At 51.8% G+C, this 13590-nt stretch overlaps 1 long non-coding RNA gene and 1 other non-coding gene across 2 annotated transcripts; both read right to left on the minus strand.

The window, feature by feature from the left end:
* Positions 1-2488: 2488 nt before the first annotated feature.
* Positions 2489-6765, minus strand: LOC142025252 (uncharacterized). The gene is made up of 3 exons (XR_012648620.1): positions 6718-6765; positions 5307-5372; positions 2489-2846 (listed from the first exon to the last, which is right to left on the minus strand). It is a non-coding gene; the product is annotated as an uncharacterized LOC142025252 (long non-coding RNA).
* LOC142025409 (U1 spliceosomal RNA) lies at positions 3957-4120 on the minus strand. The gene has a single exon (XR_012648677.1). It is a non-coding gene; the product is annotated as a U1 spliceosomal RNA (small nuclear RNA).
* Positions 6766-13590: the final 6825 nt, after the last annotated feature.

Consider the following 13590-nt stretch of genomic DNA (forward strand, 5'->3'; position numbering starts at 1 on the left):
GGTGTTCAGCCAGTGTGCCGTGGCACACTGGTGTGCCGCGAGAACTGTCCAAGTGTGCCGTGACATTTCACCAGTTTCTCCTCCTTGTGAGTCTTTGCAGAGCCACCGAGGCCCAGGGGAATTTGATGACTCCGTGCCAGCTGGGTCTCAAGCAGCAAGTCTGCCTAACCCCAGCTGTTAGGGGGTATGTCAATATTCCCTCTGTGGTGGTTCCCTGCAGCGCCACTTGGAGGGGCAATTTCCAAGCTGCAGGACCCTATTTGTGCTGGGAGGCAGCCGAAATGCTGCTTCCTGGCCCAAATGAGCTGGCGGGGAGCCTGCTCCCACTTGCTGCTGTGGCAAGCGTAGGGAGGGAGGGCACAAGCCTATTGGAGCTGCGACTTGGTTTGAATGTCACTTCCTGGCTCCAGTGGGCTGGCGGGGAGGGGAGCTGCTTTCAGTGGTCACGTCCCTAGAGGGGTGTTGAGCAGATTTAGAAAATGTGTCCGTGCTCGCTGTGTAAGACGGCGTCGTCTGTGCTGGGTTTGAAACGTGAATGCGTTTGATCCTTCTTCAGCTTGTTGTGTGCTCTGCTGTGTTACAGACCTCTCCAGTGAGAGTAAATGTAGTAAATGTGACATTTATGAGCAGTAAAATCAGCATAAAAAGTGGGCATAGTGTGGAATTGTTTGTCTGACTGAAGTGTGCTGTGTTACTGAAATGGCTGGGGAGCACTGGGCTACGTCCTGCTTCACTCCAGCCAGCCAAACCCCCAGGGCAGGCAGCGCAGGATCAGACCTGAACTCCAGCCCTGGTGGGGATACTGATGGAACCCGATGCTGCAGAAATAGGGAGCAGTCGGCTGCTGCTCAGAGGAGGGAGGGCAGAGGAGAGTCGGTGCCGTGAGCAGCGGCTCCTGCTCAGCGACTCTCTACACACACAGTCCAGCGGCTCCGTGCAGCCATGTGGGGAGGGAACCACAAAACAAGCCAATAGCCCCCTGCAGAGTCCTCTGTGCAGAGACCTCTTGTCCTGCCCAGCAGGGAGCTCTCCCCAGCCTGACCACAGCTCACAGCTCAGCAGGCTGTGGGGTTGGGGTGTCTCATGCTGTGATGTGGGTTTGACTAGCCTGGTCGCCAAATGTTATATTTGTCCTCACATGCTAACGTGTCTCATTCTCACTCGCTGTTTAGCCATATGAAGAGAGATGAAAAGACCGGGGGGCCATGAGGGAGGGGTTATGAAATCCTGGCTGGTGTGGAGAAAGGGAAGCAGGAAAAGTTACGCACGTGTTCCTGTAACGTACGGACTGAGGGCCACCAGATGAAGTTAACGTGTAGCAGGTTTAAAAGGAAGAAAAGGAAGTTTTGCTTCCTGCAGCGCACAGTAGGCCTGTGGGAGGCTTTCCCAGAGGAGGTTGTGAAGACCGGGACTTTAACAGGGTTCCGAAAAGAATGAGATAAACTCACGGAGGTGAGGCCCATCCATGGCTCTTAGCCAGGCTGGTAGGGAAGGTGTCCCTCACCGCTGTTTGCAATGGATGCCAGGAGAAGGATCACTTTGATGATGACCTGTTCTTTTTACTGCCTCTGGGGCATCTGGCACAGGCCTGTGTTGGACGGAGGGAGATTGGGCCGACTGGTCCTTTGGTCTGGCCCTGTGTGGCCATTCTTATGTTCTCTTCTCATGAGGTTTCCAGGGCAGGTTATTTTCTCACTTGAGCATGTAAAGGCCAGCAGGGACCCATGGGACCATTTAGTCAGAGGGACTGCACAGCCCAGGCCAGAGAGGCTCCCCTAGGGATCTCAGCGTTGGGCTGCTGCTATCTGGTTGCGTTAAAGCGAGAGGTCCCCTCTTGGTTTAATAACTCCGAGCCGGCTCACATTTCTAAGCACTATGACGCTGGTGTCTGATCAGGGAAAGAGTGCACCGGGGAGGGAAGGTGCCTGGCTGATCACAGCAACTGGAAAAGGGCCCTGGGGTTTAGCTGCAGCTGTGAGTCGTAGTCTGGGCACCCCTCAAATTTGGGGGTGTGGACATGGGGTGCTGGTTTTTTGTTTTAAAAGAGACAGCTGCAGGCTGCACATTCAGATGTGAGCTCCCCTGTGTATTGCTAATATCATCTCTTGAGCACGTTTAATAACTAACCAGACTGTGGTCAAACTGTTGATTTTACTCTTTATTCAGTCCAGAATAACAGATCGAGAGCCGAGACCTCGTTCCTTAGCTCCTGTCCCCCAAGCCGCCTTCCGCGACTCACCTTGATGTTATGTGTTACAGAAGCCCCTGGAGCCTGCCAAGGTCGGTCCCCCTTGGTGCTGGGTGCTGGGTGCTGCACAGACACTAGTGGCTTGTCTACATGGGAAACTGACCAGTGGAACCATTGGGGGGGGGGGTGAACACCTGGTCTAGGTAGGCAGGGCCCTAGCCCCGCCCCTTCTGCCTGAATCCACACCTCTTCTGCACCCCTCTGGCTCCCCTCCCCCTGGCATTGTGACGGCTGCTCCAGCTTCCGAGCCCCAGCAAGGCTGCCAGGCAGTGCGGCCTCACACCCCTGTCCCTGGATTGCCGGGTGAGTGGCTCAGTCCAAGTTATCTCCAGTACACCAGAGAGCCAGGGAGGTCGTAGGGCCCCAGCTGCCTCCAGAACGCCAGACAACTGGGAGGGGGCCACAGCCCCGGCTGCTCCAATGTCCCTGGGCTGCACTGCCTGGCTGGCTCTCCCACCTGTGAAATTCTCCTCCCCTAGGAGCGGCCAGCCTCAGGGGCCTCGTTTCTCCAGCAGGAAGGTGATGACGGGCAGAGACACCAGGAGCAGCAGGACCAGGGCGCAGCGGGCGGCCCAGATGACGAGCGACATGTCCAGCCCTGCTAATGCAAAGGGAGATGGTGACAGCCCTGTGCAAAGCAGCGTGGGGCTCTGCTGGGCCAGCACAAGACAACACAGAGCTTCCCTGAGTGAGGACCAGAGGTCTAGCCAGCCCACAGAGACATCTACAGAGCGTGCAGGAAAATACCCAGGGGAAGAGTTTTCCACCAGGAAATGCTTTTTCTTCAAAATCAAACCATTTCGACAAGGCTCGTCCATCTGTCAGGACTGAAATGTTGCTGAATTTCTGTTCCAAGCAAAATTTGAAATTTTGACATTTTGTGCTGATTCAGAATGAAATTAAGTGTGAAAGAACAGACTTTCTCACAGGACAGAATTCCTGTGGGGCCTCCTGCCTGAGTTCTTGGGGCACAGATAACATTAGTGTCAAGTATCAGAGGAGTAGCCGCGTTAGTCTGGATCTGTAACAGCAACGAAGGGTCCTGTGGCACCTTGTAGACTAACAGAAAAGTTTTGAGCATGAGCTTTCGTGAGCACAGACTCATTTCATCAAATGCTGGTTATGGAAATCTGCAGGGCCAGGTATAAATAAGCCAGAGAAGGGCTGGGGATAACAAGGTTAGCTTAGTCAGGAAGGATGAGGCTTACAGATTACATTAGTGTCAGTCTGGCAGGAGTCACAAGATAGCACAAGATAGTTGAAAAGAACTTTGAAGAGAGAGTTCAAGGCCCGTGGACGGTGTGAGGCCGGTAGCGGCCCCTGGCGCGCCGGGACCGGGTCTTCTTGGAGTCGGGTTGCTTGGGAATGCAGCCCAAAGCGGGTGGTAAACTCCATCTAAGGCTAAATAGTGGCACGAGAAAGATAGTCAACAAGTACTGTAAGGGAAAGTTGAAAAGAACTTTGAAGAGAGAGTTCAAGGCCTGTGGACGGTGTGAGGCCGGTAGCGGCCCCCGGTGCGCCGGGACCGGGTCTTCTTGGAGTCGGGTTGCTTGGGAATGCAGCCCAAAGCGGGTGGTAAACTCCATCTAAGGCTAAATACTGGCACGAGAAAGATAGCACAGTCACTCATAATTGATTTTAGTTTTCTGGCAAGCACTGCACACAGCCTTTTCAGACACATTGTGGGTTTGTTTGTTTGTTTTTTCCCCAGGGGAAAGCGCAAAAGCAGTCCTCCACTAACACAGATTACACAGTTGAGTTTCCTGCATTTGGGGAAGTTGCAGGGGTCAGCACACCCGCAATGTGATGGATGAGTCTCACCCTGGGAGAACCACCTTTGTGATTCTGGTATCTCTCCCACCAGGTTGGGCGTTGGTTTGTTGATGCAGGTACCTCGGGGGCAGCTGGGAAGACAGCAAAACTTGGGCTCTACTGAAGTCAGTTTCTAGGGCTCAGTTGCTCCCTGGGAACCAGGTACCGGTGCTGGGCTGAGATTCCTGACAGAGGGGTTTGCCCACATGCTGTGTGTGACACCCGTGGGCCAGGCCTGGAGCACAGAGAATAAATAGCACATTACACTGAGAGACAGAACAAAAAGCAGTCAAGTACCACTTTCAAGACTAGCAAAATAATTTATTAGGTGAGCCTTCGTGGGACAGACCCACTTCCTCAGACCACAGCCAGACCAGAACAGACTCAACATTTAAAGCACAGAGAACCAAAAATAGTAATCAAAGAGGACAAATCAGAAAAAAGTGATAAAGGTGAGCAAATCAGAGAGTGGAGGGGTGGGGGGGAAGGTCAAGAATTAGATTAAGCCCAGTATGCAGACAAGCCCCTGTAGTGACTCAGAAAGTTCCCATCCCGGTTCAAACCACGTTTTAATGCTTCCCTTTGAATAGCAGTGCGAAAGTATTTTTCAGTAAGACACATACTCTTAAATCGTTAATAGAATGCCTGAGAGACAGAACCTGTGAGCCCAGGTGTGAGGGTGTGTCTGGTGACTCCTGCCAGAATGACACCACACGTGGTGAGTGCAGAGGGAGGAGAGAATCCCCTGACTGCTGGGTTAGCTGTGGGGCTCAGGGAACTCCGGAGGAAACTTGCACACCAGGAGGGTTTGGGATTCTGCTCATGCCATTTTAATGCCCTGAAAGAGGTCGCCTGGCTCTACACTGCTGGGAAAAACCTGGGAGAGCTGCAGTGAGAGAGAGCGCCACATTGGACCATCCCATCCCATCCCATCCCATCCTATTGAGTCATTGTGTGTTTCCTCTACATCCATCATCACGGCGATCACACTCAGACCAGGGGTAGCAAAGCCTAAGCCCCACCTTTTCCTAAATAGACACCCCAGAGTGAAGACAGGCTTCAGGAGCTTTTACCTTCTCCAGGAGAGGGACTCCTGACACCGCCACTGCTGGACTCATCACCCGGGCAATAAATACACAAGAGCCATCATCATGGCGCTCACGCTCAGCCGGGGGTTGTCCAGGCCAGGACTCACCTTTGCTTAAATAGAATCCCCAGTACAAAGAAAGACATCAGAAGCATTTACCTGGGGTGGGGGATGGAGGAGAGGAACTCCCAGAACCTCTGCGGGAGTCATCACCTGGTCCAGGGGCTGGCAACCAAAAGAGTAAGAAGAACCATTGTTTTCAAATTTGGCACAAAACTTCAGTAATTCAAGAGCCACAATTCACATGAATACGAGATAGTCCTTAATAAATAACATCAAACCATACTTTTTATAACCCCTGTTTTTAAGAACAGTGAACACAACATGATTTGTAATGTGGTATATGTCTACAAGGTCACACACTTTTTGCATATTCTTTTTCCTCACACTTTGTGTGTGTGTTTGTCCCACTGTCTTCCTGACTTTCACTCCTGAACCTATTTTAATGATGCCAATTTTACTTCACGTTTAACTTCAGTTTACTTTCTTACAAGGCGTGTTGCCCTTCCCAGCAGGAATGCCTCAAGCTTCCTTTTCCTTTTCAAAATTAAGACTTTATTAGCAACACGATCAAAACATGGATACAGGATCATATCCCCCAATGCACTGCACGCATTAAAGGGGGAGTTATTCAAAGTTTCGAAATCACATATCCTTTGCTATTGAGATATGAGTTGTTCATTTTGGGCTTTTAGGCTTTCTTCACCATTTATCAAAAATAATCAGGAGGGTTTTTTTTAAAACTTTGCAATGACAGCATCGGGGGCCATGAAGACGTCTTTAAAGAGCCACAGATGGCTCTGGAGCTGCAGGTTGCAGCCCCTGACCTAGGCAATAAATACAGAAGAGATCAGAGCAGGCCATAGCCCCACTCCTGGCTCATACGCTGCCCCAGCACAACTAGCCACAGGCAATAGGTGGCTGGGGACTGTGCGGCTGACAGGGACCAGGGTGTAGAGCAGATCACAAACTGAATCTGAGCCAGCAATGTGACTGTGTGTCATGGGAGGTCACTGTTCTGCTCAGCGCCGGTGAAGCCTCAGCTGGAGAACACAGGCCAGACAACTTAGGAAAGTGCAGGACAAACTGGAGACAGTCCAGAGGAGAGCAACAAACATGAGCAAAAGGTTTAGAAAACCTCACCTAAGAGGAAAGATTAAAAACACTGGGCATTTTTAGTGTTGAGGAAAGAAGCCAGGGCAGGGCAGCTGGGAACACAATAACCTTCTCCAAATTTGCTCAGGGCTGTTACAAAGAGGATGGGGATCAATTGTTCTTAGTTACACTGACGTAGGGCAAGAAGTTATGGGTTCAACCTGCAACTGTTTTGTCAGAAATTTGTCATTTCAGCGTTTGCATTTTTCCGGGGGTTATTGTTTAACTGTTGTTCTCACCCTGACATTCATCCTCCACCCCCTGCATTTCATGTGAAGCTGGATTGTTGGGCAGCCCTGAGCTGGAACACACACACACACACACACACACACACACACACACACACTGATCTTACCAGTGACACTGAGGTGCTGGGCAGGGCTGAGCTGGGATCTGATCACCCGGTTGTCTCTGTCCTTGATCTCGTACCCGCAGGAGTAATTCCCAGAGCTGTTCCTAGACACCACATGGTCATAGTCATAGGTGGCCTTCTGTTTCAAGCCCTTCTGGGATGCAACCTCCTCCTTGTCCTTGCAGAACACGATGCGAGTGGGTGAGAGCTGGGAGAACACGGAGCACTGGAGCTGCACGGAATCCCCCGGCCGGGCGGACGTCTGCTTCAGGTAGAAAGTGGGGGCGCGGAGACTGCCTGGGAAGGGCAATGAGTCAGATCTGCTGTTGAGGTGTTGCTGGTGCCCAGCATTGTCAGTGGGCCAGAAGGAGCAGGCTGAGTCCATGTGAACTCCAAGGGAGAATGCTGCAGCAGCAAGGGGTTGGGAGCCAGTGTGCAGGAAGGTAAATCCCCTGGGGTCAGAGGCGTGATGTTCTCTGCTTCCCGGTGCCCCGGGAGTGGGACGGGCTGTGGATGTGACTCTTTGGCCAGTGTCACATCAAATCCAGGTCAGAGCAGAGCTGAGAGGCAGCAGGGCAGGGAGGGGTCGGCTAGGAGACCTGTTCAGATCCCTGTCTGCCTTCCCATGCCATTGCTGCTGGCTCCGCTCTGAGCAGGGAAGCTTCCTAAGGGGTGGCAGGTGGACACATGAGAAGAGAGGGGTAAACAGCGTGGTCAGACTGGGGACAGATATATGGACAGACAGACAGACGGACTCACCGGGAGCTGAGCAGATCTCCTGGCTGCTGGGACTCAGGGCTGGGAACAGGAAAGTGACGTGATTAGCGCTGGACATAAAATCCTTCCTGAGGGACAAAAGCTGCCTTAATCAATTGGACAAAAGATCACTGATCCCTGTGCTGGTGAAGAAGCAAAGCGGGCGGGACGTTCGAGCTGGGGCAGGGCAGATTCCTCGCACACACAGACCTTGGCTGAGTTGGGGCTGCCTTTCCCTTCTGCTCTCCAGCGGGCCAGGTCCTCAGCTGGCTAAACCGGCATTGGCTCCCATGGAGCAAGACTGAGTTATACCAGCTGGGGATCTCGTCCAGTAACTCTCACACTCAGTGTTTACACTGGCCCCTATTTCTCTCCCACTGAAGAGGATTTGCCGGCAGTCTGGGCCAGCGGCTGTTCCCTGTTTCCACCCCCAACCTGCTATGAATCACAAAGGATTCCAGCATACTCACCGGGCAGCAAGAGGCACAGGAACAGGAGCATCAGGGCAGAGGTGGGATGGGAACAGCCCAGCAGCTTCAGCTTTTGAGGGGCCAATACAAAGTCACTCACTGTTCTGACCTGCCCCCACTGCCCTGTCTGACTTGAGCAGAAGGGAAACTCCAGACTCTGCCTGCTCAGATCTTCTGCCTTCTGCTGCCTAGGGCTGGATGCTCCAGCCAGCCCCTCTCCCTGCTCCTTGTCTCCTGCGATCTGCAGGACTCAGGCACCAGAGATGCTGCAGCCTCTCTCTGACTTGTCCCGTCTCCTCCTTGGGTCTGATAATCATCAGCGTTCCCTGTTTCCTGTCCCCTGTGGCCCCCCCTTCTGTGCTCCAGCCACAGCATCTCTATTTAGGGCTGGAGGGCTGAGAACCAAAGAGGCCGGGTTTACTTGCTTGAGTCCGAACATATCACTGAAGAAACACCTCCTGTCCCATCTCACTGCCTGGGGACCAAGACAGTCCCTGGTAGAAGACACAGCTGGGCCAGGGTGAAAGGTCACTGGGTGATTGAAGATCTGGGATATTGGAGGAGCCTGGATGTTTTGCTTCCACCCTGGTCTCCAGTCCCTGGTGGGAAGGACCCAGCTCCCCCAGGGGGAAATACGCCCTCTGAGGTAAAGGACATAAATGGGGCCTATGAAAAGCTGGACCCTCTGCACAGGGGTAAACTTCACCCCCAGACAACCTCAAACAAGAGACTTCATAGACTTCCCCAAGTGCTTAATCTCCACCCACCTTGTCCTCCCCAGCCAGGTCCAGCCACTGCCTGGACACCCTCCCTCCCCATTCTGGGCTGCGGAGTTGCTTGCTGCCCTTGCTATGAAACACAAGCCAGTCCCCTTCCCACTCAAGCCACCCCCCGACTGCTGGGCGGGGAGGGGGGAAAGGACACAAAGCAGCTTCTAGAAGTGACCTCTGACCTTCAGACTCAGCAAGTCGGGGCTTGGGGAAAAGCCAAGGGAACAAGGGCTAGAAAGAGCAGGGACTGCTGCCTCCTTACGAAAGCTTCTCCGGGTCTTTTGCTGGGTGGCTCCAGGACCAAGGGGAAGGTGTGATGAAGCGGGGCAGGTGAGCACTCTATTCCCACGCTCAGGTTGTGTGTGTTTCCTACGGGTGTAGTAACACCAGGTGGGTGCCTCGGTTTCCCTAGGCGCTGCATCAGTGAAGTGTGGTAACGGGGGTTTTGGTGTGATGACGTTTCACACGTGGGCAATGGCCTCTGTAACTTAGGCAACCAGGTAACACCTTTCTGGCCCTGGAAACAGGACGAAGGAAGGAGGAGGGGCCTGGCTGGCTTGAATTGGAATGGGGCTGTTGAGTGGGGCACTCTTGTCTGGCTGGAGAGGAAGGAATGAGGGTCAGGGCCCTGGCTCAGGGACCCCCTCTGGGCCCCCTACCCAGCATGGATTATACTGACGGCTTCTGGTCTCTCTGCTGACAAGTCTGTTCTGCACTGTGTCCCTGTCGAACAATGAACCTTCTGTTCTCCCTGTGGAATGACAGTCACATCTGACTGTGTGGGACCCCCACACTCTGTGACAGAAGGGTCGATGGAAAATCAGGACCCAGGACTATGGAGAGAGGCCAATGCTCCAGGTCAGTCTGACTGACGGGGCAGGCAGGCTAACGAGGGAGTCACAAGACCAGGGTGGGGGGGGGCGGTGTCCTGTTCTCCATGTTTGCTAGAGCTGTCCTGGGAAAGAGCTCAGGTGCGAGCAGGAGGCCGAGAGGCGCTGGGAGCAGAGTGGCACCAACTGGAGCCAGACAGAACCATAGAAGGAGCTCAAGGAGCAGTTCTATGGTGGTGGGGGTGGTGGTGGATGAAGGAGCAGATCTCTGCTTGGAGAAGACCCAGAAGTGGCTTAGGAAGCAGTTCTGTGCTGGGAGGACAACCGCAGCAACCAGAGCCAGAGAGGGCAGAGGAGTTAGATCAGTAGCAGAAATCCAAAGCCAGGTGCAGTGAGCAGCTGAAGAGAGTGAGGGGGACCCTTGGGCACTGATGGAGGGGAAGTCCCAAACCCTCTGAATGTTTGATGCAAAAAGTCGGATATTGGAATAAACATTTTATTTTTATTTTTAATTTGGCCGTTTTCTTTTTACAGCCCCCCCCAACACACTTTTAATTTGGAGAAAATGGAGATTTTGGAAAACTATAGACAGAATCTTTCATTTCCACAAATCTGCTGTTTTCACCTCCCAGCACTGAGGCGGCTCTAGCCCAGAGTGACCCAGGGGCGGTGGCTGAGGCTTAGCCGCTGGCACCCTTGGGTGGCAGCTGGGCCTTGCTTGCAGCTCAGCTAATGCCGCTCGGATGGGTCCTGATCCAAAGCCCCTTGGTGTCAATGGAAAGACTCCACTGATTTCACTGGCCTTGGGATCAGGTCCAGCGTAAGAGGGTCGGTTCTCTTGTGACAGAGAAATGGCTCCAGAGCTTTCACTTGGAGTATCTCCAATGCAGACTGGCCACAGGCGCAGGAACAAGGAAAGTCTCCAGCAGGGGTGGGTGATGATGGGATCATGAGCAGTGCATGGCGGGATGTGAGGAAGAGAACTCGCTCCCCCTCAGCCAGAACTGCAAAGGCAGTTGGGATATGAAGCAAGAACACCTGTAGAGTGAATTCTTCCTGCTGCGCAGGCTCTGCAGCTGAGTCATTGTACAGGCCCTGGAAGGAGCAACTAGTCAGCACCGCAGAGGGGAGAAAAGAGCAGGGCTCCTCTCTCGGCTTGTGCTTTAACTGAGACGTGAAAGGCACCGTCTGCTCAGAGTGATGGAAGGACTGAGACGTAAAGAGGGGATGTCCATGTTCAATACCCTGACTAAGGGACTGAATCAGGGCACGCAAGTGTCTGCAGCTGAGTCAGGGGTTGAACCCAGGGCACTTGAGCACCAGGCCGTTGCCTGGGCCACAAAACTGCGCTTCCTCCCTGCAGTCCCCAGCGCCTATAAAAGCTTGAGTGACAATGGACCAATATGGAACCTGCCGGGAGGCCAATCATGCTGAGATGTTTCAGCCAGAGAGGGGAAGAGCCCGGATGGGAAATGGAAAATGTCATAGGCTCAAGCTGGGAAATCTGCCGCAGAAGATGTTGCTGATTTTACAGAGAGTCCCACCTCCTATTGCACCTGGGCCACATCCTGCCTCTCTCCTGCCAGCCCAAACCCCAAGACAGGCAGGGCAGGATCAGACCCGGTCTCCAGCTCTGGGGGGGACACTGCTGCAGCCAGACTCTGCAGGACTAGGGAGCAGTCGGTTGCTGCTCAGAAGAGGGACGAGCCAGGAAAGCCGGTTCCGGGAGCCGTGACCCCCGCTCAGTGAGTCTCTGCACACACAGGCCGGCTGCCGGCTGCAGCCCTGCAGGAAGGGAACCGCAGGGTGGGCTGACAGTTTCTGAGCCCTGCGGAACCTCTTCCCCCACCCTGCGGTGAGCTCTACCCAGCCTGACTCTGAGCTATCAGCCCAGCAGGGCGGAGGCGTGTCATGCACTGTGTTGTGGGCTTGAATAACCCATCTCACAATGTTATTTTTGTCCTTATGTTAACCAAACTCGTTCTCACTCTTTCTGTGCTCAGGAGGTTTCCACGGTAGTTTATTTTCATGTTTGTGCATTAAAAGGCCAGAAGTGATCAATGGGACCGTGTAGTCAGAGCCTCTGCACAGCCCAGGCTAGAGCGCTTCCTCCAGGGTTCCCCACATTGAGCTGCTAAGAGGCTGAGCTAGAGCCTGTCTGGTAGAAAGAGACATCCCCTCAGTTTGACGACTACCGAGTGGTTCACATTTCAAGACCCTAAAGCTATGGTTACACTAGCGAGTTTTGCTGGCAAAACTGGGATTTTGTCCACAAAACTCGTGGACCATCTACACACAAAATGCATTTTGTCAACAGAAACTGTTGAGAAAAAAGCTGTGTAGACGCTCCAGGGGTGGGGGTGTGCGTGTTTTGGCAACAGAGTGGATCTAAAGATCGATCTGCTTTTACATGTAGATGCGATCTGTTGACAGAAGTTTTGTCAGAACATCTCTGCCCACAGTAACTCCTGTAGACAGATGCTTCTAGTGTAGACATAGCCTAAGAGGGCTGCGGCTGATCAGTGAAAGAGGGCACCAGGGGAAGAGGGATGCTTGATTAGGACAAAGCAACAGCACGTGGGCCCAGAGGTTTTGCTTCAACTGTGGGTCCTGATTGGACTTTCCCCAGAGTTTCCACTTGCAGACAACGAGATCTTAAACATGGTACATTCCGCACAACTGACATGAATTTCCTTTGAAAATTTCCAGCAATATAAATTTATCTTTTCTTCAAAAAACTGACAACCTGCAAACCAGCGCAATTATTCCCATATTGACTTGGTACCCGTCACCTATAAAGCTGAACAGCTCGGAAACAGTGACCATAACATCCCCGTAGCAAGGAAAACATGATAGCTGCCCAACATTATGGCATTTCATTCCAGAAAGGGGAACTACACAAAAATGAGGAGGTTAGCTGAACAGAAATGAAGAAGTACAGTGCAAAAAGTGAAATCCCTGTAAGCTGTGTGGAAACTTTTCAAAGACACCATAATAGAGGCACAACTTAAATGTATACCCCAAATTAAAAAAAAAAAAACCAAACACAGTAAAAGAACCAAAAAGCTGCCACCCTGGCTTAACAACCAGATAAAGAAGCAATGAGAGATAAAAAAGGCATAGTTTAAAAAGTGGAAGTTAAATCCTAGTGTGGAAAATGGAAAGGAACATAAACTCTCACAAATGAAGTGTAAAAATATAACTAGGAAGGCCAAAAAGGAATCCAAAGAACAGATAGCCAAAAACTCAAAAAGTAAAAGCAAACATTTTTTTAAGTGCATCAGAGGTAGAAAAACCTGCTAATCAACCAGTGAGACACGGGCCAGTCAAGATTCTAAAGGAGCCATCAAGGATGATAAGGTCATTGAAGAGAAGTGAAATGAATTATTTGCATTGATTTTCATGGCTTAGAACATGAGGTTGGATTCCCAAACTTCAGCCATTCTTTTTAGGTGACAAATCTGAGGAACTGCCCCAGATTGAGGTATTGTTAGAGGAGGTTTTGGAACAAATTGATAAACTAAACAATTATAACTCATCTGAATTAGATGGCATTAACACTAGAGTTCTGAAAAAAAAACTCAAATGTGAAACTGAGGAACAACTAACAGTGGTTTGTAACCTATCCTTTAAATCATCTTCTATACCAAATGACTGGAGGATAGCTAATGTGATGCCAAGTTTTGAAAAGGGCTCTAGAGGTGATCCTGGCAATTATAGGCTGGTAAGTCTAACTTCAGTATCAGTAAATGGGGTGAAACTATAGTAAAGAACAGAATTGTCAGACACCTAGAAGAAAATTTGCTGGGGGAAAAGTCAACGTGATTTCTGTAAATATTCCAGAGTACAACAGCACTTTGGGTGCTGTGCATTGTCCTGCGGTAGTCCCAGAGAAGATCCCACCACTTCCGTGCTGCATGGCCCCTTCAGCGCTCACAAACTTCAGGAGGTTCTGTGATGTGGCTGTGCGCAGATGGGTCCTAGATTTCAGCAACTGGAGCATTAATGACACCTGTCCTGCCGCACAGCGATGGTTGCGTATGTCGGCGT

The sequence above is a fragment of the Carettochelys insculpta genome, chromosome 22 (assembly GCF_033958435.1).
Source record: "Carettochelys insculpta isolate YL-2023 chromosome 22, ASM3395843v1, whole genome shotgun sequence".
NCBI lineage: Eukaryota > Metazoa > Chordata > Testudines > Carettochelyidae > Carettochelys > Carettochelys insculpta.